Source organism: Artemia franciscana, chromosome 7, assembly GCF_032884065.1.
Source record: "Artemia franciscana chromosome 7, ASM3288406v1, whole genome shotgun sequence".
Taxonomy (NCBI): domain Eukaryota; kingdom Metazoa; phylum Arthropoda; class Branchiopoda; order Anostraca; family Artemiidae; genus Artemia; species Artemia franciscana.
Window position 1 is genome coordinate 58,321,561 of NC_088869.1, and position 21,557 is coordinate 58,343,117.

Here is a 21,557-nt window from a genome sequence, read left to right on the forward strand (position 1 = left end):
AAACTTTGTTTTGATATCATTGGAGTTATTAGGTTTTCAAGATAAAAAGGGATTGGGTAGGGTTTCCACCCTCTAATCACCCTAGACCCTACAAAACAAAATTCTTGCCAAAAAAAGTTCCTCCACCCAAATAGAACTTTTCCTGAAAGCTTTCGTTCGGTCCCCAAACTGTCAGACAAAATAGAGTAGACTCGGGAATCATAAGCATAAATTTCCTCACAATTTTAATGGATATCACTTACTCTGTAATGAGCAAAACTCCCGTATTACGATAGCTTCAGGTACCCATTGCACAATGACATGTGATCGTTTCCGAGCTGAAAGTTTATAGAAGTGGTTTGAAACTAGCATTATTCACATACTCGTACGTAGGAGTATAGTTGTGGGAAGCAGGGTAATTCACTTAAAGTCCCCTGAGACACGCCAACTTTTCATGTGACTAATGGAAACAAGTGAGGAATTCTAAAATTTGTAAATCTAGGGGTGAGAAGCCCCTAATGTTCCATCCTGTATACGTAAAGACTAACAGCAATGTAAAATTTTTCGTTGATAATTGTTTATTCTTCATTTATAAGTTTGAAATATGACCACTTATAAAGCACTGAATTGTAAAGTTTTCCCTTGACATAGCATGTTACATTGCATGATAAATAAAACGCACGTTCTGACTTTTTAGGGAAAACAAACTTACGAAACAAAAACAAAAACATAGGTAAAGTTTCCGAATAATCAGCTACAAACTACAGCCTACGTAGATCTTTCTCTTGAAAGTGTCATCGTGCATAGCACGATATGTTGCCTGCTCTAACCTTTTGGGGGAAAACAAATTGCAAAATAGAAATAAAAATATATAAACAGAACTGAAACAAAAACTTCTCAAATAAATCAGCCACAAACTAAATGGACGTAAACTGGCCTCAAATCTCACAGTTTTACACAAGGCACTTTATGATCAAAAACACCGGTAATTCCAGAGGAGACGCTAAATTTCAAGAGAAACGGTTAAAGGCACCTAAAATCTCGGTGGGAGGACTTTACGTTTAAATGAATTGAATTTTATATATTTTGAATTACTTCCCCCGAACTTGACATTTTCTACGAATTTGGCTGCAAAGCCTAGAAAAATGATACTGCATCCATTGTTACTAATTAGCTTTTTCCATGTCATTAACACAGATCGGACCACATTGTTCCTTATCCTTGGAAACAGCCATGGAAACCTAAGGTAAAAGATGTATATCCCATTTTCAGACGTTGTAAGATCACCAAATAAACGTATTTTAAGGGCCTAGCAGACAGTGCCACTGAAAAGTTGGCTAAAAAATTCCACTAAAAAATCTTCCGAGCACTCAAAATGTTTCACTAATTTCAAGTCTGCAATTGCTTATTCCAGTTTGCAGCCTTTTACTTCAATGCCAAGCTCTTGTCAGTTCCTCCTTCAATCTTTTTCTTGACTCTTGTGAACATGAGGTCTTAAACGTGAAGCACTTCAGATACTTAATTTATACTTTCAACTTACCGTGTTAATTTAGGGTGATTACCGTGTTAATTTAGGGAAAACTCTTATAACCCCAATACAGTGGGATATAGATGGCCTTTAATTTCTCTCAAAATTTCTATACATCCTAGGAACGTGCTGATTTGTAAAAAAAATGCGTGTCATATTTGTTTAGGGCTTCTTTCAGCTTATGAATCATCTGTCTTCCTTGAGCTTCTGTCCCTTTTCCTCTTCTCCTTTTGGCCTAAATAAAAATGTTCTATGAAACAATCTTTATAATAAAGATTAAAATTGCAGTTTGAAACCTTACAACTATATTAAGTGAAGAATAGGACCTTTTTAGCAACAAAATTTCAGGTGATCGTTTTGTTTAAGGCCCGTTTACAATGAGATTTTACTAATACCGAGTAAAGTACTTGGCAAAAAACACCCCTTCAATTTTTCTAGCGATTTCTGAAAGAAAAAATACTGGACCTTTGGCCCTAATTACCCAATTAACTCTTTTTTAGTATCATTTCCCCTTTGGAGTTATTATAACTAGCTATTACTTAATGCCTATGCCCTAGCTATTACTTAAATATCCTTTTTGTCTATTTCATTAGCTCCCTTTAATATTCTTTAATATTTCGCACCCCATGGGCTTGTTTTAGCCACAAGGTACGGGTTGAATTTTGGAGTGGGCGTGAGGCGTTAATGTGGGCTTTTTTTTTAATATGGGTTTATTTTGGGCTTAATTGACTGAAAGTTAGGAACCGTTAAAATATTCCAAAATTACCGTGGCTATACGCCAAACCGAAAAAAGACCTCCTTTAACTCATGGAACGCTATTCCGCATCGCGTTCCGTTTAGGGAATTTATTTCCGCAGGGCTCCGCATTTAGGGAGTTTGATGTATTTTGAATTAATTTTTTTGTGAATTGTTTAACTTTTGATTGTTTTCTTGAGGGCATTACTGGCCGAGTTTCAAAGGGTCAACTTGCTGTTTCAGCTCACACACGCTGACCAATTTCTTCTTTTTGAAGAGCTGCATAGTTTGATACTAAGTCCCCTGCCTAGGGTACTCTGTTCCTCTTCAGTCTTTGTGACGGTTAACATGCGAAATCTGTTATTTGCCAGATCAAGTTAATTACGCACATGAGTTCCTGATTGAACTGGCCAAATCTAAGCTTTCGGACAGACAGAAGAGCGAAATCAAAATACACCGTTTGGTGTATTTTGATTAATCTAATTAGTAAAATCTAACTGTGAATGGATCTTCAAAGTTTTTTTATTTCATTGCTCTTTTCAAAATAAATAGAGCAAGTGACAGGTGAAAATAATTATTCAATGCAAGTGGACAATGGAAACCATTAAAAACTAAAAACGACATAAATGGGAAATATTACTAATGAAAGTCACTAAAGTGAATAATTTACAATATAAAAAATATTACTTAGCATGCGAAATTCATATTTGCCGTTCAATAACTAGGCAAAAATGCATAAAAGCCCATTAAAAGCTTATATGTATAAGTGTAATGAACTTTGTATGATTTTAGAAACGGAGGAAGGAATAAGATCCCCTGTGCATGGTTTTGTCCGATCTTGACCAAACCAGGTAATCAAATTCGGTATTTCAAAGATCCCTAAAATATAAGTTTTAAACTGTCATCTAAGAACATACAGAAAGACCCGAGTAACCGTCAAATTTAATCCCACACACGTCCATGAGTCTCGGCTAATTCAAAAGCTATTTATGTTTGGACAATTTAGCTTTAGTTTTGGACTAAAAGAGTGGGACAAAGTTCTATTTTTTTTCTGTTTCTTCTTTAAAATATTTCACCAGAAAATGTTGTTAAATTATTTGATGTTTCTAGCAAAAACAAAATCGTTCGTGGATATTGTTGAACATGATTTCTTGCAGCGAGTACATGGTTTCAAAACAAAATCATTGATGGAAATAATCATTTTATCTTAAAAAATCACTTTATATAAGTTTCGCCAATCCTGGTTGTTTTATTTGCTTGTTTCCATGGTTTAAACAAAAAAGTAGTAATCTAAGCCTCTAGTATAATTGTTAAAAATTATCCAATTTATGAATCAATTGCTGCTTAAATTATTTTCATTTAACGAACCAAGAGAAACAAAGAAGAAAGAAGAATTTAATTGATTTTTTTTTTGTGTTGAAGAAATAGAAGTTATAAATCAATGTCATGAACATAAGATGCTATTTAAAAGACTTGGAAAGGTTTGGCATGGTATATTTTTGGTATATTTATTATATATAGTATATCTGGTATATTTGTATATTTATAGTATATTTGGTATATATTATGGTATATTTGGCACCATGCATTTTTATTTATCGAAACAGTAATTCTAATGTTATATCATTTAAATCTTAACTTCGAGCTAATTTTCTTGTTGTTGCGAAATTTACATTTGCCGTTGTCCTTAATAGACACGAATTTATAAAAACCACGTAAGTGGGTAATTAAATAGCTTTGTCCGTTTTGAACAAACGGTTATTACTTGTTATTACTAACTAGATTCTCCTTCATCATCGTTTTCTAAAAGTCAATGACGTTTACAGCTTTTTAATTTTTTTTTGTAACAGCAATTATTTTCCAAATGTCTGTTCTTGTCCCTAACAGATAATGAGAGTGATTTCTTACAATTTTCTTCATTTTGGTGAGGAACCCAAGCCCTCTCCTTTAGGTCTAGAACGTCTGTTAACATGATTCGAATACGAGACACCACATCTGTGCTTTTACCTCCACAAATCCCTCTCATTTCATTCAGATAGACGTCTAGCTTCGTCAACTGGAACTGCAATGGCTGGGATTTATTTTCTGATTCAGCAACTGCTCTCTGGTACTAAACAAGAAGAACATTGCATTAGTTTTCGAACAAATAGAAACCATCAACATATGTTTTCTTTTCAACTTTTATTGCAATAAAAAGAACAAACACCAAAACAAACAGTGGAAAAACCTTAGCTTTTTGAGCTAAGGTTTTAGCGTTTAAAGCTTTTGAGCTTTAAGCTTTTTTAGCGTTGAAGGCATAAATATGCCTTCAACGTTTAATGTGTTTATCTGTTTTAGGTTTTTTCCCGCCACTTCCCATGAGAAGCATAAAAAAGGTTCTAGATTCATCAAACAGTTCGTGGTAAGGTAGTAAGGAGCGACCCGGCTTAATAGTAACCAAAACTCTAAAAAATGGAATTTTGATACCAATAGTTACATAAAAAAAATCGCATTTTAATACTAATTTTAAATATATAACTTTCATCAAGATTAATTTTACCTATCAAAAGTTACGAGCCTGAGAAAATTTGTCTCATTTTAGAAAATAGGGGGAAACACCCCCTAAAAGTTATATAATCGTAACGAAAATCACACCATCAGATTGAGCGTATCAGAGAATCTTATTGTAGAAGTTTTTAGCTCCTATCTACAAAAATGTGGAATTTCACATTTTTTGCCAGAAGACAAATCACAGCAACGTGTTTTCTAGACTATTTCTCTGAAATACTTTTTTTTTCATCTACTTTATTCTCAAAAAATACTTAGAATATTATAATTCTTAGAAATACTTTAGAAATAAAGAAATACTTTATTTCTCAAACGAAACAGAGTTGAAATTCAATTTAGATCGCATAATCGCACATACCATTTTAAGAAAAAGGATAGTTTTCCTGTTGTAAAAATAGCCTTAGATATCTTTTATTGGCAGCAGTATTTACAACCTGGTAAAGAGGGAACTTCAGATAATAGTACTGAGAAAGGAAAAATATAGTTTAAGAAACAATTACATGAGAAAAAAATGCCATTGTCAATTGACTAGAAAAAAGTAATAATTATACTAAATATCGATTTAAAAGAGTTAGCTTGAAGAAAGAGTGATTTAAAGTGATTAAAAGAGCATGAAACCAATAAGATAATGGCGGCAAGAACCATTAAAGAAATGATTGGAATAAGAAATTCACTATTAGGATTGCATTGGTCGAAAACCCGTTACTGAAGGATTACAGTTTCCAATCCTAAAATCCCTGGATAAATTGGATTTTGGAATGGGCCGCACTTTTGTCTTTTTTTTATTTTCCTGTAAGACTAATCGTATCGACTCAGTGTTTTTAGATGGACAGGAAGGGACTTGTTTCAACAGAAAGTTAGGGTCCTAGGACCCTTTTAAAGTAGTAAAAGCGATCACATTTCACCAAACTGCTTAATTCGGCCAACAAAGTCCCTACAAGTGAAAATTCCAAGATAGTTAACCGATTCATCATAACTTTAAACTCTTAGCCACAGATATCAATCATACTTGATGCAGTGGCAGCATGTTACAGTGTTATCTTATAATGTAGGTACATAGGAGTGCAGCATTGGTCCAGGAGCTGTAGATTTGTAGCTTGTAGCTTTCAAGTAATTCTCCAGCAGCACGGTTATAGTTACCACATGCTTTCATGCCTATTATTTTAAAAAACCTTTGACCCCTCCCCCCTGTCAAAATTTAGGGCCATATGGCCCCTTAATCACTCCCAAAGAATTTCAAATTGATCTACCAGTGACATTTGCGAGAAATTGAAGATATGGAGTTCTAATAATATGGCATCACATACTGTTTATAATTTACTTTTGTAACTAACTGTTAATCCTGACAGAGATTCTAATTCTTATCGGACTTATGAACCAAAAATGGTTTTATAAAAATAAGAAAAAATATTTTTACCATCCCCCATCCAATATAAATCATGAAGTCCCACTTTCTTTACCCCCTCCCTCTCCCCATCCACTCCAATTATATCCTCCAGGGTGGTTGAAAGATATTTTACGCGTGATGTTATAATAAGCTTGCAATACTAAGTACCCTTTGAGTTATCTCTGCCCCTCTCTCCAAGATATAATTTGAGTTTCACTTGTCCCCGTACAACCCCATCCCCCTCCCCCAATACTTTCAAACAGTGTATTTCGACAGATCCTGTGCACATAACGTCTTGGGTCTGTTTAGATAAACGGGTTGTTTCAGTGGTAAATTCTTTAGGAGCTCTGAATAATATTTGCCCATTGAACGACTCTATGAGTTGCAAGCTGACAAGACGACATAGATCAAACAAACTCGCCTTTTCTACTAAAAACTATTTGGGAAAAATGATCAATTTACGTAATTATGGCCATTGTCCTGAGGGACACATGGACCCCAAAGGTATATTCGTTAGACCTTTCTATTCTCCCCTGCCCCCACAGAAAATCCCCAAAAATGTACAGCTGTTACTCAATAATTATTTTGACAGTTTTAAGACTTAGCTCGTTAAAAAAATAAATAATTTACAGATCGGCCTAACCTGACTTTCTGTGCATCAATTGAAAAATTAGGTTTTTTTTGACCGTATGCTAACTTAAGTTGTTTTTAAGCCGAGTTGGATGCCGAGTCTCAAGCTAGAACTCGGCATCTTTTTAAGTAATTCAGGAATTACTCTTTTTTTGCACAGGTAATTTTACAGCTTAGATTCATTTTTGCACTGAAAATGACAAACATTGCACGACCTTTTTTTAAAGAAGGTTTCAACATTTTCAGCCAAAATAAAAGTGGAAAAGGGGGCCCAATTTCTTACTAAAGTTACGGAACTCTCATTGAAAAGGTTACCAAACGTGGCGTTTGAAGCCCTTAATTTTGGTAATTCTCAGTTTTCATTTTCATTTTTGAAAATGAATTGAAAATAAATTTATATTATTTGAGGCCCGATGTAGCGGTAATCACATTTCGACTAAAGACTCCCCATGTCAAGCGCCAGTTAAATGCACCAGTTGTGGCTCGAATGATCATCCAGTTTACAGCTTTAGGTGTCCGACTTTAAAGAAATTTTGTAAATGAATGTATTACTTTGTATTACGTCCTTTAATTCAAATGGTGTGTTAGGGATATTACCTGTACTTCATAGTTTTTTGAATGAAAAAGCATCGTTATTATGTCTTCAGGAACACCACCTCCTTGATCATTCGTTGAATCTGCTTTCTAGTCTGTCCACTGAGCATGACATATTTGCTGTTCCCGCTACACCGACTGGTGGACGTCCCTCCGGTGGTTTAGCTACTATTTTACCCAAGTCTCTTAATGCAGCTATTCTAGCAATTGATACAAATTTTTTAGCTTGTAGTTTTTCAAACGTAGTTTTAATTAATTGTTATTTTCCGACTGATTACCATGATGATATTTCTTTTGATGCGTTTACTCAATGCTGTTTTAATCTTAGTCGTTTTGTCTCTAGTTTACAGTCAAATTTGCGTACTTATATTTTAGGTGATTTTAACTGTGATCCAAATATAGCAAATGAAAGGGGTACAATTTTATCTTCTTGTCTTCCTAATTTTTCTGTTTTACCGAAGTCCCAGGATTTTACTTATATTCATTGGAGTGGTAGTACAACTAATATTGATCATGTTTTTTCTTCTAACCCAAGTGATCCTTTGCCTGTGGTTACTGTAATCGAAGATTTCCCCGTTAGTGACCACATGCCGCTTCAGTTCCTTATACCCCCTTTGGCTTCTCGTCCTTCCCCAGTTCGTTTTTCTGGTAATAAGCTTCCTAAATTTTTTGATCGGGTTGATTGGAATCCAAATTTTAGACCGCTTTACCAAGAAAGAGTTGGGACTTTCATTGATAAAGTCTATATCCCTGATAGTTTGGATTCAATGGATAGTAATCCCTCTTTGACTATTAATTGTCTTTATTTTGAATTAATCCATTGCTTAAAGTATGGTGCTGCGGCAGTTTTTCCTACTAATAGGATAAGATTGGGCGCGCAGAAACCTTTTTGGAGCCTGAATCCTTTTTTGGTGAATTCTAATAAGGCGGCAAAACAAGCGTATTGGGAATGGCGGGCCCTCGGTAAGCCAAGAGACTCGCATCCAGTTTTTTTGCTAATGAAAAAGAGAAAGGCTGAATTCCAAGCAGAGCTCCGTCGTCATAATAACCTGATCATAGAAGAAGCTTCTTCAAACATTGATAACGACAAGGACAAAAATCTCCTTTGGAATGTTCTCCGAGGCAATAGGCGGATTAACATGCCTGATACTAATTCCACACCGTCGCTAAAAGAGTGGGAAAATTATTTTTCTAAGTTGTCGACTTCGTACGATTCTAACAGTGTTGTGTTGCAATTAGATGAAAGGTTGAAGAATTTTTCAACTGATTACAGGATTTCTGAGGATATGTTACGTGGAGCAATCAAAACGTTAAAGGCGCAGTCGGCTAAGGATCATGATGGCTTATTTGCTAATCACCTCAAACTTGCTCCTTCTTCTTTTCTTATTACTCTACTGGCATTTTTCAACCTTTTACTTACTACTGGTTTAGTACCATCGTCATTCTATATTGGCATAGTTAAGCCTATTCCTAAGAGCGGGAAAAAAGACTTGTCATCTTGTAGCTCCTGGAGGCCAATTACTAGGGGTTCTATGATTGGGAAAGTGTTTGAGTTGTGTTTGAAGGATCTTCTTGAAATTCTTGACACTGGTTCTAATCAAGTTGGTTTCAAGAGAGGTTTGGGATGTGACCATGCCCATGCATCTTTCAGCAAAGTTATTGAAGAAGCGAGAATCTCTGGTCAACCGCTATACGCCCTCTTGATTGATATCAAAGGGGCCTTTGATAACATTTCTCATGCATCCGCTCTGCTCACTTTAATCCATGCTGGATTGCCCCTAGCTGTCATACGAGTCCTTCGCTCTTGGTATTCTGGTTTAAAGATCCGTATCTGTCCGAGTTCGTCTTCATCTCAGTCCAAATTAATTCAAGTGGGTAGAGGAATTAGACAAGGAGGAATTATTTCTCCTTATATATTCAATTCTTGTTTAGCTACTGCCCTTAATTCTCTTTCCTGCTCGTTTGTTTCATTATCTCGAAATCTGTCTTACATTGCATATGCTGATGATATTATCCTTCTAAGCCGGTCCAAGTCTAGTCTTGTTTCTAATTTTAATATTTTAATTAATTGTTTAAAAGGTTTGGGCCTTTCTATCAGTTTTGAAAAATGTCAATTTTTTGTTGTAAATTGTTTAGAAGATAATGTCAGGGCGACTCTCGATTGCGGCAATGGTGTTATTTTTCAGTCGTCGCCAATAGTCACTTATTTGGGATTACCTTATGCTGCTTCGAAAAGAGATTTCAAACCAGTCCTGGTTCAGCATGTTCAGATGAAACTACGCAAGGCATTTGGTCTTTTAATTCGTTTTCGGGGTCTTTACCGTCGGAACGTCCTTGGTCGTATGTATAGCGCTGTTGCTCTGCCTCACGTATTGTTCCCGTCCCTCCTCTTCCGAAATTTCAGACCTTCTGATCTTTCGCCCATTAAAGTTGCTTATTTTAAATTTTGTAAATTTTTACTTGGTTTCCCCCTTTCTTTTAGTAACACTGAGATTGTTTTAAAGCTTAATGTGAAGGATCCTGTAGTCTGTATAAAGAAAAAATATAAAACATTTGAAGATAGGGCGAAAATTAGCCTTTTAGGCCACAATTTATTTCCGTTTTTTAGTAACAGTTCTGGCTCTTCATGATTTATAGGCTAATCTATTTAGCAAGTGTTTTTTTTTTTTTTTTTTTTTTTTTTTTTTTTTTTTTTTTTTTTTTTTTTTTTTTTTTTAAGTGTTCGATCAATATTTGATACGTTTTGATTGTAAGTGTTATCAGTTGTTTTTTCTTTATATTATATTGTAGCGTACTCCTCATTTTTTGAGGGAAATAAAGAAAAATAAATAAATAAATTATTTCTTACATAATTTACCTCAAAACTGGTATCAGTTTTACAATTTGAAACTTCTGATTTCAAACCGAGTGGCGTTCTAGTAATGAAAGGGAAAAGCAAGTTAAGGCGAAGAAAACGACACCATCTAAACAAATTTCATCATAGAAAGAAGAAAAAAAAAGAGAGAAATGCTACATTTAAAATCCTAACTACACTATTTCTTTGGTACACTATTTCTTTGTGTGTATGAGGACTATTTAAAATTGAGAGTATTCTTATAGAGTATTTCTATACTCTATATACTCTAAATAGAGTATTTCTATTTCTTGGTACACTATTTCTTTGTGTGTATGAGGACTATTTAAAATTGAGAGTATGAGAACTGTTTAATATTTTCAGTTTCTTCTTTAGTAACACCTAAAAACTTATGTTATAATGTTTTTGCTTCATTTAATCGGTCTTTATAAAACTTTATTTTTTGACGTTTTCTTTATTTTCTTTTGTTGACGAGAATTTGACATCTTAAATGGTTTTCTCGAACAAATTTATGCATAAGAAAAACAAACATTAATTTTGCTAACTATAAATCGCATTAATTGCAATTAACTAAGAAAATGATAATATAAATTTAATAGCTTATGTAGCTTGGATTAAGAATGTTGAACTTACTTTAGCATCATACTCTTGTTCATAGGATTTACCAATTAAAGAAAGTAATTCACAAAGACATTCGAGCTGTCCCTCAGTACGCAACTTTAGTAATTCAGAAATACAAAAATCCATAGTTTCAATAGTCAACATCTTTGAGTTGAATAATTCACCAGCAAATCTAGAAGAAATATTACAATTAGGCCCTTTCAAAACCCAACAGAAATTGTTATTAATGAATAAATAAAACCTAAAATGAACAAAAGTCAAAACTGAAAATTACATCAAGTAGAAAATTACCATATATTACTATGGACGAGGAGAAAAAACATGAAACGAACAAATGTTACAATAAATAGTTAGGTCAGAGCGGTCAACAAATCAAAAGCTAAACAATAAATTTAATCACAATACAAATTAAGGCTGAAAAATGCAAAAAAAGAATGGGATTATCTACCTGCTCTCGAACTCTCTAAAAACTTACGAATGTCATTTGCACTTTACTGAAAACAGTAAATACTTCTTGCAGTTTTTATTATCAAAACCTCAACAACAAAAAAGAGAAAACTTCGATACTAATCAATATTACAGAAGAAAACATTTATTACAACGGTTTATATTTTATAGGTATGGATGATATGAGCCTTGATCTACTTTCACTGAATAGAGTGAATGTTGAATATTTTTATTTGATGGTTGCCAATGATCTTTTTCTCTCGTGAATGTTACAACACACAACTCATTTAGCTAATTTCATGAGTAGTGTTTTTGTAGGTTAAAGGTGTATGGACCGTAGTTGTGGTGATGTGGTTCTATACCCCTGTACTGACAATTCCTCGGTTATCATAACAGTACCTTGAGCTGAAAAAATTTAATAAATGAGTAAAGACTAGGCCATTAAAAAAATAGGCCATTAAATAATCACAAAGGTTTAGACAAAAGTTAAGAAGCACCAATTTCTCTGAGGTTTTTAGCATTAAAGATGACACTTTTTGTACGTTTAATCAGGATATTAGGATCGTGTAACCCTGGGTAATTATGCAAACTCTTGAGGCGTTTGGTTTGAAAGTCGAAATTGTGTGGATTGCCTAAATAGTGGATATGTCAACAAAGTGGAAGAATTCAAAGTAATAAGCAATAAAGCAACGTTGATGGGATGAAAAGCTCAAAAATGTTGGCAAACCAAATGAGCTTAAATAATGTTAATGCTAAAGGAATTTGGAAAGTTACTAAAGACTTATTGGGCAAGAAGAAAAAGTGACATCCAATTCACTACAAACTCATAGAAAAATTGTTCCACTTAAAAAAATTGATGTACTTAAAAGAACAAAAGAAATCCCTCCCCCGGGGCAAAGGTGGTTCTCAACTGAATATATAAATTTACTGAACAATATCAATCCTTCCACTATTTTCAAAAATATTTGAAAAAACTGTGGATAAAAGGCTCCATGATTGCCTTACAAAACAGGGATGTTAAACCAACGTAGATTTAGGTAGTAGCAAACCATAGCTAAACGTGGCTTTAGGAAAGGCCGCTCGACCTCATGCAACGTGCGTTCCTTCAGTGGTACTGCCAATAAATGCTTTGAACGCGGCAGAATTCATCTGTCTGTTTCTATTGACTTTAGAAAAGTGTAGTTTACAGTAAATTTTTCACATCTTACCCCAAAAGACTTGGTATCTATTTGAAGTTGCTTGATAATTTTCTAAGCGTCATACCTATTCAAGTTGTATTAAATGATGTTCTTAACTCTCATTTTTACTCCCCGCCTTGAATTTTTGTTACTGATCTTTGCAACGAGAAGTAAGTCTTTGATAAACAAATTTTCAAACAGTTCGTGGTAACGAACTGTAGTAAGGAGCGACCCGGCTCAATAGTAACCAAAACTCTAAAAAAGGGATACCAATAAAAAATGGATAAAAATTTTGATACCAATAGCTACATCAAAAGCATCGCATTTTAATGCTGATTTTAGATATATAAGTTTTATCAAGTTTAGTCTTACCCATCAAAAGTTACGAGCCTGAGAAAATTTGCCTTATTTTAGAAAATAGGGGGAAAACACCCCCTAAAAGTCATAGAATCTTAACGAAAATCACACCATCATATTCAGCGTATCAGAGAACCCTAGTGTAGAGGTTTCAAGCTCCTATCTACAAAAATATGGAATTTTGTATTTTTTACCAGAGGGCAGATCACGGATGCGTGTTTATTTGTTTGTTTTTTTGTTTTTTTCCCCAGGGGTGATGGTATCGACCAAGTGGTCCTAGAATGTTGCGAAAGGGCTCATTCTAACGGAAATGAAAAGTTCTAGTGCCCTTATTAAGTGACGAAAAAAATTGGAGGGCACCAAGGCCCCCTCCCACGCTAATTATTTTCCCAAAGTCAACGGATCCAAATTCTAAGATAGCCATTTTATTCAGCGTAGTCGAAAAACCTTAACTATGTCTTTGGGGACGACTTACTCCCCCACAGTCCCCGTGGGAGGGGCTACAAGTTACAAACTTTGACCAGTGCTTACATATAGTAATGGTTACTGGGAAGTGTACAGACGTTTTCAGGGGGATTTTTTGGTTGGGGGGAGGGGTTGAGAATAGGGGGATATGTTGGGGGAATTTTCAATCGAGGAATATGACATGGGGGAAGAAAATTTCCATGAAGGGAGCGCAGGATTTTCTAGCATTATTTAAAAAAAACAATGAAAAGATAAATATGAAAGTTTTTTCAACTGGAAGTAAGGAGAAGCATTAAAACTTAAAACGAACAGAAATTATTATGCATATGAGGGGCTCACCTCCTCCTAATACCTCGCTCTTTACGCTGAAGTATTTTTAGTAATTTCAACTATTTATTCTACGGCTTTTGTGATTCAGGGGTCATTCTTAATGAATTGGGACAAAATTTAAGCCAAAATCAAAACATGCATTGATTCAAAAACGTTCAGAAATTAAATAAAAAAAAAAACAAGTTTTTTAACTGAAAGTAAGGGGCGACATTAAAACTTAAAACGAACAGAAATTACTTCGTATATGAAAGAGGCTGCTTCCTCATCAACGCCCCGCCCCGCTCTTTACGCTAAATTTTTTTGCCGTTTTAAAAAGAAGAGTTGAGAGAAAGAGTCAAACTTTAGCGTATAGAGCGGGACGTTGATGAGGAAGCAGCCCCTTTCATATACGAAGTAATTTCTGCTCGTTTTAAGTTTTAATGACGCTCCTGACTTTCAGTTAAAAGAACTTGTTTTTTTTATTTAATCTCTGCGAAGAATTGAGGGAACAATATAGACACTGTGATGATATCACATTACGTTTTTGATTCACATCTTTAAAAGATCCATCCCCCCCTCTTCCGTACCAAATACTATTTTCTGTGTCTATAAGTAACTCTATTCTTCTAGATTGCTATATTGTTGAGATAGTAAGTACATTGTTCAAATATTCCCGAGTCTTTGCAGTACCTTCAGACGCTGTTCGAAGAAACACACAGAAAAATGTTGGTCACATTTTCTTCACCTCAAAGAGGCATTGAGGACAAACCCTGGGTTTCCACTGATGCGATTTCACGCATGAACGGCCGTTTTTGCGCGGTCCGTCAATTTTCCTCCGTTTTTTGGTGCAAGTAGATGCGGCACAACGGTTCAACCGCTGCGTTGAAATAGTTCTTAAGACATGTTTACCGGTGTCATTTATGGTTAGAATATGATACTCATTCTGGAGCAGTTTTAGAAATCGACAAAACGTGCATTCTGTAAGGTTGTTATAAAATAAGAACACAGGATACATCCTATTATATCCGAAATGATCCTCAACTTCTCCAGTACTCAAGCCTCAACAAGCCTAATGTCTTCTTCAGCTAGACTCAACAGGCTAGCACTTCTTTTTTGTATGTTCATTTTTTGTCAATTTTTGTCAGCTGACAGCTTTCGAGACTTCTTTTTAAGATATTCTTTAAAGCTAACTTTCAAATGGTGACCACAGTGAGAGCCAGGGCAACACTCCACCTCCTTACGAAGCTACCAAGATTGAATTGCTTCAAACGGTAAAAGTTTCAGGTTTTCTGACTGTCTGATACATGATTATACTAATTCCTTGGGGTCTAAAAAGAATGATTGTCAATGTTAAAATAATGAAGGAGGAACTGTTAAATTTCTTTTCTCGTAAAGTTTTGAGTATTTTTTTTTCTTAAAAAATTAGTCACGATATTCGAGCTTGTATATAAAAGTCAAAAATTACAAAAACTCATAGTTAAATTCATAGATTGAAAATCGACAGCTAACCGTTAGTTTTTCTGAGTTAAAGTCACATATATTCAACACAAATATGAATGAAATATTATTAAACGTTGACGAAAAGTAAAAAAAAAAACATACCTGATAAATCCCAGTAAAACTTGTTTTTCTTTCGCAATTCTCTCATCCGGTTTGACTAGTAGCTCTGCCTTCTTCTCTTCTGTCTCAGCTTCACGCAAGGCCTCTTGTTTAGATACAATTTTTTCTTTGCTGTTTATTTGTCTTTCGAAAGTCTGCTGACATCTGTTGACAATAAGCTGGCATAAACTGACTTTCCCACGTCCTCTAACCAAAGGTACTTCTTTCTCAGACAATAACTTCAAGACTTCAGCCAACTTCGGAGCGTATTCTGGTTTCTCAGTGACCTAAATGTGCATGTATTTTTTTTTTTTTTTAAGATACTTTGTTAAAAAAATACAAAAAAGAAACAATGAGTTTAGAACTCCTCATACTCTCCTGAAACAAAGAAAGTTTTCCTAAACTCTGCACTATTCAAACTTATATTGTTCTTGTTTCCCTCTGCCCTGATTGGCCATAACTCATAATTTTAAAGAAGTATGGTTTGGAGATTTACTATCTAAACTCTAACTTCTGAACTGAAGTTAAATAACTAGCCCTTTTTCAGATTAGTAAACACTATTATTATTATGGATTAACGTCAAAGTCAGTCATGTATTAAACGCCAGTTTAATACAGTCTAGAGTCCATGTATTAAACGCCAATTTCCTCCATAGCCCAAAATTTTTCCTATTAGCACAAGGAGGGGGGAACTAATGAATTTTTGTTTATCTGAGATATTAAAATATCGCAATGAAATATCGCAAAACTACTTGAATGCTTTTGCAAATAATTTTTTTTATATTTCGTAAAACTTCGAAAGAAAAATACTATGTCAAAGTAAGCTTACCTTTCTAGGTATTTACCATTTACCATTGCCAAGTAACTACACTTAATGCACATTCAAATTGTGGCAGATTCATTCCTTAAGGCAAGAAAGAAGAGAAGAACTTATATAAGTTACTTTATTTGTTTAATGCAATTTAAGATTTAGCACAATTATTGGGTTTTTTCTTAGACATTAATTTGTTTAATAATGGCATTTAATGTATCAAATTTTGACCAAAATAACCGAAGCTTGAAATATCCCTGTTTTTTTTTTTTTTTTTTTTTTAAAATTAGATTAAACCAAACATAAATGAGTTATTTGCTTAGTTTGTTTTTTGAATAGACGAATCATTAAATGATAAAAGACGTATGATGAAACCATTACTGATTAAGAGAAATCATTAATGATTTTCCATCATGGTTGCAGCAATAGATACATAGTAAAAATAGTAAAAAACATAGTAAAAAACATAGAAAACATAGTAAAAAGCGAAACATGGTTCATCATAACCGATGGTTTAACGTAGTTAATTTTGAAGACCACACTACCTTTCCAAGACGAAAAATCGAAGTACGAATAGGGATACATCCATTCATAAGACAGTTATTATTAACAAAAATACTGGATATTTTGGTCGCACGTGCAGTGAACGTCATCGGTAGAGATAATAAAATAAGATAATTCAGATCAATGATATAAAATGTTGCCGTGAATTTCCACAAATTGGTGAATGTCGACATTCACCAGTGAGTGTCTGAAATACCCTTTTTTCTCCTTGGATTTAGTCACTGTTGACAGTCAGCATCTTCAATTTTAATGCAAGGTTTAATGATGACACATTAGGTTAGAACAGAGTAGGTTTGGTTAGGTGATGTTAGCTTAACTTAGGTTTTTAATCCATTTCTGATATTGCAGAGCCAAATTTAACCTAACCTAACTTAAACTAACATAATTAAACCTAACCTAACTTTAACTTTTACCACCATAGCTTCCATAAGACTAAAAAAGCTGACTCACAAAGCTAATTGAACCAAAGCAGAGAAAAGGGAATTTCGAACATTCAACGGTGATTGTCAACATTAACGAGATTTCGGATATTCACGGTAACATTTATACAAAATAATGTAATTACATGTTGTTTAATATCATTCTTTTTTCAATGTAATACCAGAAGCAAATCTCCTTGACTTTCCAGGTTCCGGTTTGTTGGTTTTATTTGAACTAAGAATTTGACAATGGTTAAATACCTTGGGTGAAATGAGCCATACTCTATGTAACTTTGATACACTATCGTAAATAAAGTTCAAGCCCAAATCACCAGGGTCTCTATCTAAACCCATGTCCTTGAATAAAATGTTCTTAATTTCAACCGTTTCCTGGATATTTTGCTTTAAACTCCGGTTCCTAGAAATCAAATAGACATTGTCGAACAAGATAAAAAGGTCTAGAAAATCAAAAATATGTTCCAATAAGGCTGATGTGAAATCTTCATGTTTGGAATTTTGCTTTAAAGCTGACGAAATAGAATCTTGATGTTGTAGCAGTCTCATTTACAAATCCTCGTTAGCAAGTCCCACATATGAGTTTCCGCAAGTACATGGATAAGATAAGATATTTATTTCAAGAAAAATCTCTATCACAAGCCCACAAAGGGCTAAATTCGGACTTCAGAGTCAAAAAATCACATGGTTGCACTAAAAATTATAAAACTGCAAAAAATAACAGGGAAAAAGTTAAATCGTAATGAATAATCATTTATGAGTCAATAAATAAACTGTAATAAGTCAATTAACAAGAGCTAAGAGCTCATATGGCACTTATGACGAGGCGAGAAGAGCCAAGAGATCATATGGTATGAGCTCTAACAAAATTCTATGAATCAATAGATTGATTTAAAAAGGAATATAAGAGGCTTAATGCCGGTCAGGATTTAAAATAAGAGATCTGAGCCACGATGTCCTTCTAAATATCAAAATTCATTAAGATCCGATCACACACTCGTAAGTTATAAATACCTAATTTTTTATAATTTTTCCTCTCCCTTTAGCCCCCTAGATGGTCGAATCTGCGAAAACGACTTTATCAAGTCAAATTGTGCAGCTCCCTGACACGCCTACCAATTTTCATCGTGCTAGCACGTCCAGAAGCACCAAACTCGCCAAATCACTGAGCCCCTCCCCCCAACTCCTCCAAAGAGAGCGAATCTAGTACGATTCTGTCAATCACGTATCAAGGACATTTGTTTATTCTATCCACCAAGCTTCATCCCGATTCCTCCAGTCCAAGTTTTTTTCCAAGATTTCCCCCTCCAACTCCCCCCCCCAATGTCAAAAGATCTGGTCGGGATTTGAAATAAGAGCTCTGAGACATAAATTCCTGCTAAAAATCAAATTTCATTAAGATCCGATCATCTATTCGTAAGATAAAAATACCCCAATTTTCACGTTTTCCAAGAATTCCGGTTCCCCCCTCCAATTCCCCCCAATGTCACAGGATCTGGTCGGAATTTAAAATTAGAACTTTAAAGCACAAGATCCTTCTAAATATCAAATTTCATTAAGATCTGGTCACCCTTTCGTAAGTTACAAGTACATCAATTTTCAAAATTACCCCCCCCCCCCCCATATCCACCAAAGAGAGCAGATCCGGTCCGGTTATGTCAGTCACGTATCTTAGACAGGTTTCTATTCTTCCCATCCAGTTTCACCCTGATCTCATCGCTTTAAGTATTTTCTAAGATTTCCGGTCCCCCCAACTGCCCCCCCCCCCAAGTACGTTTGATCCGGTTAAGATTGAAAATATGAGATCTGAGTTACGAGGTTCTTCTAAATATGAAGTTTCATGAAGATCCGATCACTCCTTCATAAGTTAAAAATACGTAATTTTTCTTATTTTTCAGAATTAGCCCCCCCTCCAAAAAAGCGGATCCATTCCAATTATGTAAATCACGTATGTAAGACTTCTGCTTATTTTTCCCACCAAGTTTCATCCCGATCCCTCCAATCTAAGCGTTTTCCATGATTTTAGGTTCCCCCCACCCCAAACTTCCCCAATGTCACCAGATCCGGTCAGGATTTAAACTAAGAGCTTTGAGATACGATATCCTTCTAAATATCAAATTTCATTGAGATCTGATCACCCGTTCGTAAGTTAAAAATACCTCATTTTTTCTAATTTTTCAGAATTAACCCCCCCCCCCCCCCAACTACCCCAAAGAGAGCAGATCCATTCCCATTATGTCAATCATGTATCTGGGACTTGTGCTGCTTTTTCCCATCAAGTTTCATCCCGATCCCTCCACTCTAAGTGTTTTCCAAGATTTTAGGTTTCCCCCTCCAACTCCCCCCAATGCCATCAGATCACGTCGGGATTTAAAATAAGAGCTCTGAGACACAATATCATTCCAAACATAAAATTTCATTGAGATCTGATCACCCGTTCGTAAGTTAAAAATACTTCATTTTTTTATATTTTCCGAATTAACCGGCTTGTTACTCGGCTTTGTTACCGGCTCATACAGTGAAATTATTCACTGTATGAGGGAGGTTGCCCACTCCTCAATACCTAGGTCTTTACACTTGAGTTTGACTTTTTGTCCCAGTTCTATAAGAACGACTCCTAAAACACAAACTGCTCGTTTTGAATTTTAATGTTGCTTCTTACTTTCAGTTAATTTAATTTTTTTATTTAATTAAACGATTTAGAGCCATTGCCTTGGGACTGTGGAAGTGAAAGCGAACGTGAAGGTATCCTTATTTCATCTTATGCAAAATGCGGCTATATTTTCTTTGAAAGATCATCTTTTTTGGGAAACACTTTCTTAGGGTGATTATTGAGGAACACTTACCTTGACATACATAACGTGAACCAAAACATCAATTTTTTTCTCGGCATCAATTTCTATGAAATTCGAGTGAAACAACCACCCTGTGAAATTTGAAACATCCATTTTTTTCGGACTATCACAGATAAGCCTATTCAGTTGGAGTACGATGTTTGTCTTCAAATTCTGTAAATAATGTAAATTAATGACGAAAATTTTGAAGGGAATATATAAAAATATAAACATTCCACTACATAAACACACTAAAGATACGAAACAATATTTGGATAAGTTAAAGCAAGTTAAGGGTCGGCTCTTAATAAGAAAACTACTACTACTAACTACTAATAACTCACAGCAGCACCAAGCCGCCTGAGGCCAACACAGCTACGCACGCTCCTACTCCAACCTAATCTATTCAAGGTCTCCCTCTTTACACCCTCTCAGGAAGTTCCCATTTCCTTTAAACCTTTATTTGTGACATCCTTCTAACCCTGACGAGGACAACCTGCTTTCCGTGTAACCCCAGACGGTTGGTCAAAAAGGACAACCTTCGGCAATCTTTCATCCTTCATCCGCAGAAAGTGGCATAGCCATCTCAACCTTTCGTTCTTTATAACCCTAGAAAGCGGAACTGAACCACATTTTTCGTACAACGCACTGTTTGAAATACGGTCAGTCAGCTGGGTACCCAGAACAATCCGTAGGCAATTTCTCTGGAAAACATCTAGTAAATTTTCGTCCACTTTTGGGAGCGCCCATGCTTCAGAGCCATAAATGACCACTGTCATCGCTGTAGCTTCCAGTATTCTAATCTTGGTTTGCAGACTTATCTTCCTATTCTTCCAAACTTTTTTTTAACTGTGAAAAAACACCCTGAGCCTTAGCTATTCTACTTTTAACATCTTCACTGCTCCCACCGTCTACAACTTTCATCTAATATGCTTAAATCATCAGCATAATCTAAGTCCAGGAGTGTTTTTCCTCCCCATTTGATGTCGTGGTTTCAAATTGCCTTTCCTGTGCTCCTTAAGACAAAGTTCATCAAAATGAACCATATAAAGGGGATAGAATACAACCCTGCTTAACTTCTGATTTAATACAAAACCAGTTGCTAACCTCATTTCCTACCTTAACCACAGCAGTATTATTCTCGTACACAGCACAAATCACTTTAATGTATGTGCCCGGTATACCATATAAGGATAAGACCTTTGCTAACGCTTTTCTATCAACAGAATCGAAAGCTTGCTCATAATCGATAAAACTGAAGACCAAAAGTGTTTGACAACGATGGGACTTCTGAATTATTAACCTAAGAGTGAAAACTTGGTCGACACATCCTCTACCTTTTCTAAAACCGCACTGTTCTTCCCTTAAAACTTTGTCTACAGAATCTCTCAGTCTAAAAAGTATCATATTACTAAGTAATTTGCTACCTACAGAGACCAGACTAATGCCTTGATAATTACGACACTCACTCTTGTCACCTTTCTTATACAGTGGTTTAATTAGGTTTTCCAAAAATCATTAGGTACTCCCCCTTTTTCAAAAACCATATTCATAATTTTCAGTAGCTTATTTCTAACCTCAGAGCCACCACATTTAAGAAACTGATTTATCACACTATCAGCACCTGGTACCTTATTATTTTATATTCCTTTTGGTACTATCGCTAATTCTTCCTCATAAAACA

At 35.0% G+C, this 21,557-nt stretch overlaps 1 protein-coding gene across 1 annotated transcript in view; it reads right to left on the minus strand.

The window, feature by feature from the left end:
- Positions 1–539: 539 nt before the first annotated feature.
- Positions 540–21,557, minus strand: part of LOC136029535 (uncharacterized) — a 327,964-nt gene continuing 306,946 nt past the window's right edge. Inside the window, exons 23-27 of the mRNA XM_065708005.1 lie at positions 19,886–20,047; positions 15,234–15,517; positions 10,888–11,047; positions 4,151–4,352; positions 540–1,742 (exon numbers count right to left, since the gene is read on the minus strand). The gene's annotated coding sequence lies outside the window, so the exon portion shown is untranslated. The remainder of the gene's footprint in view (positions 1,743–4,150; positions 4,353–10,887; positions 11,048–15,233; positions 15,518–19,885; positions 20,048–21,557) is intronic.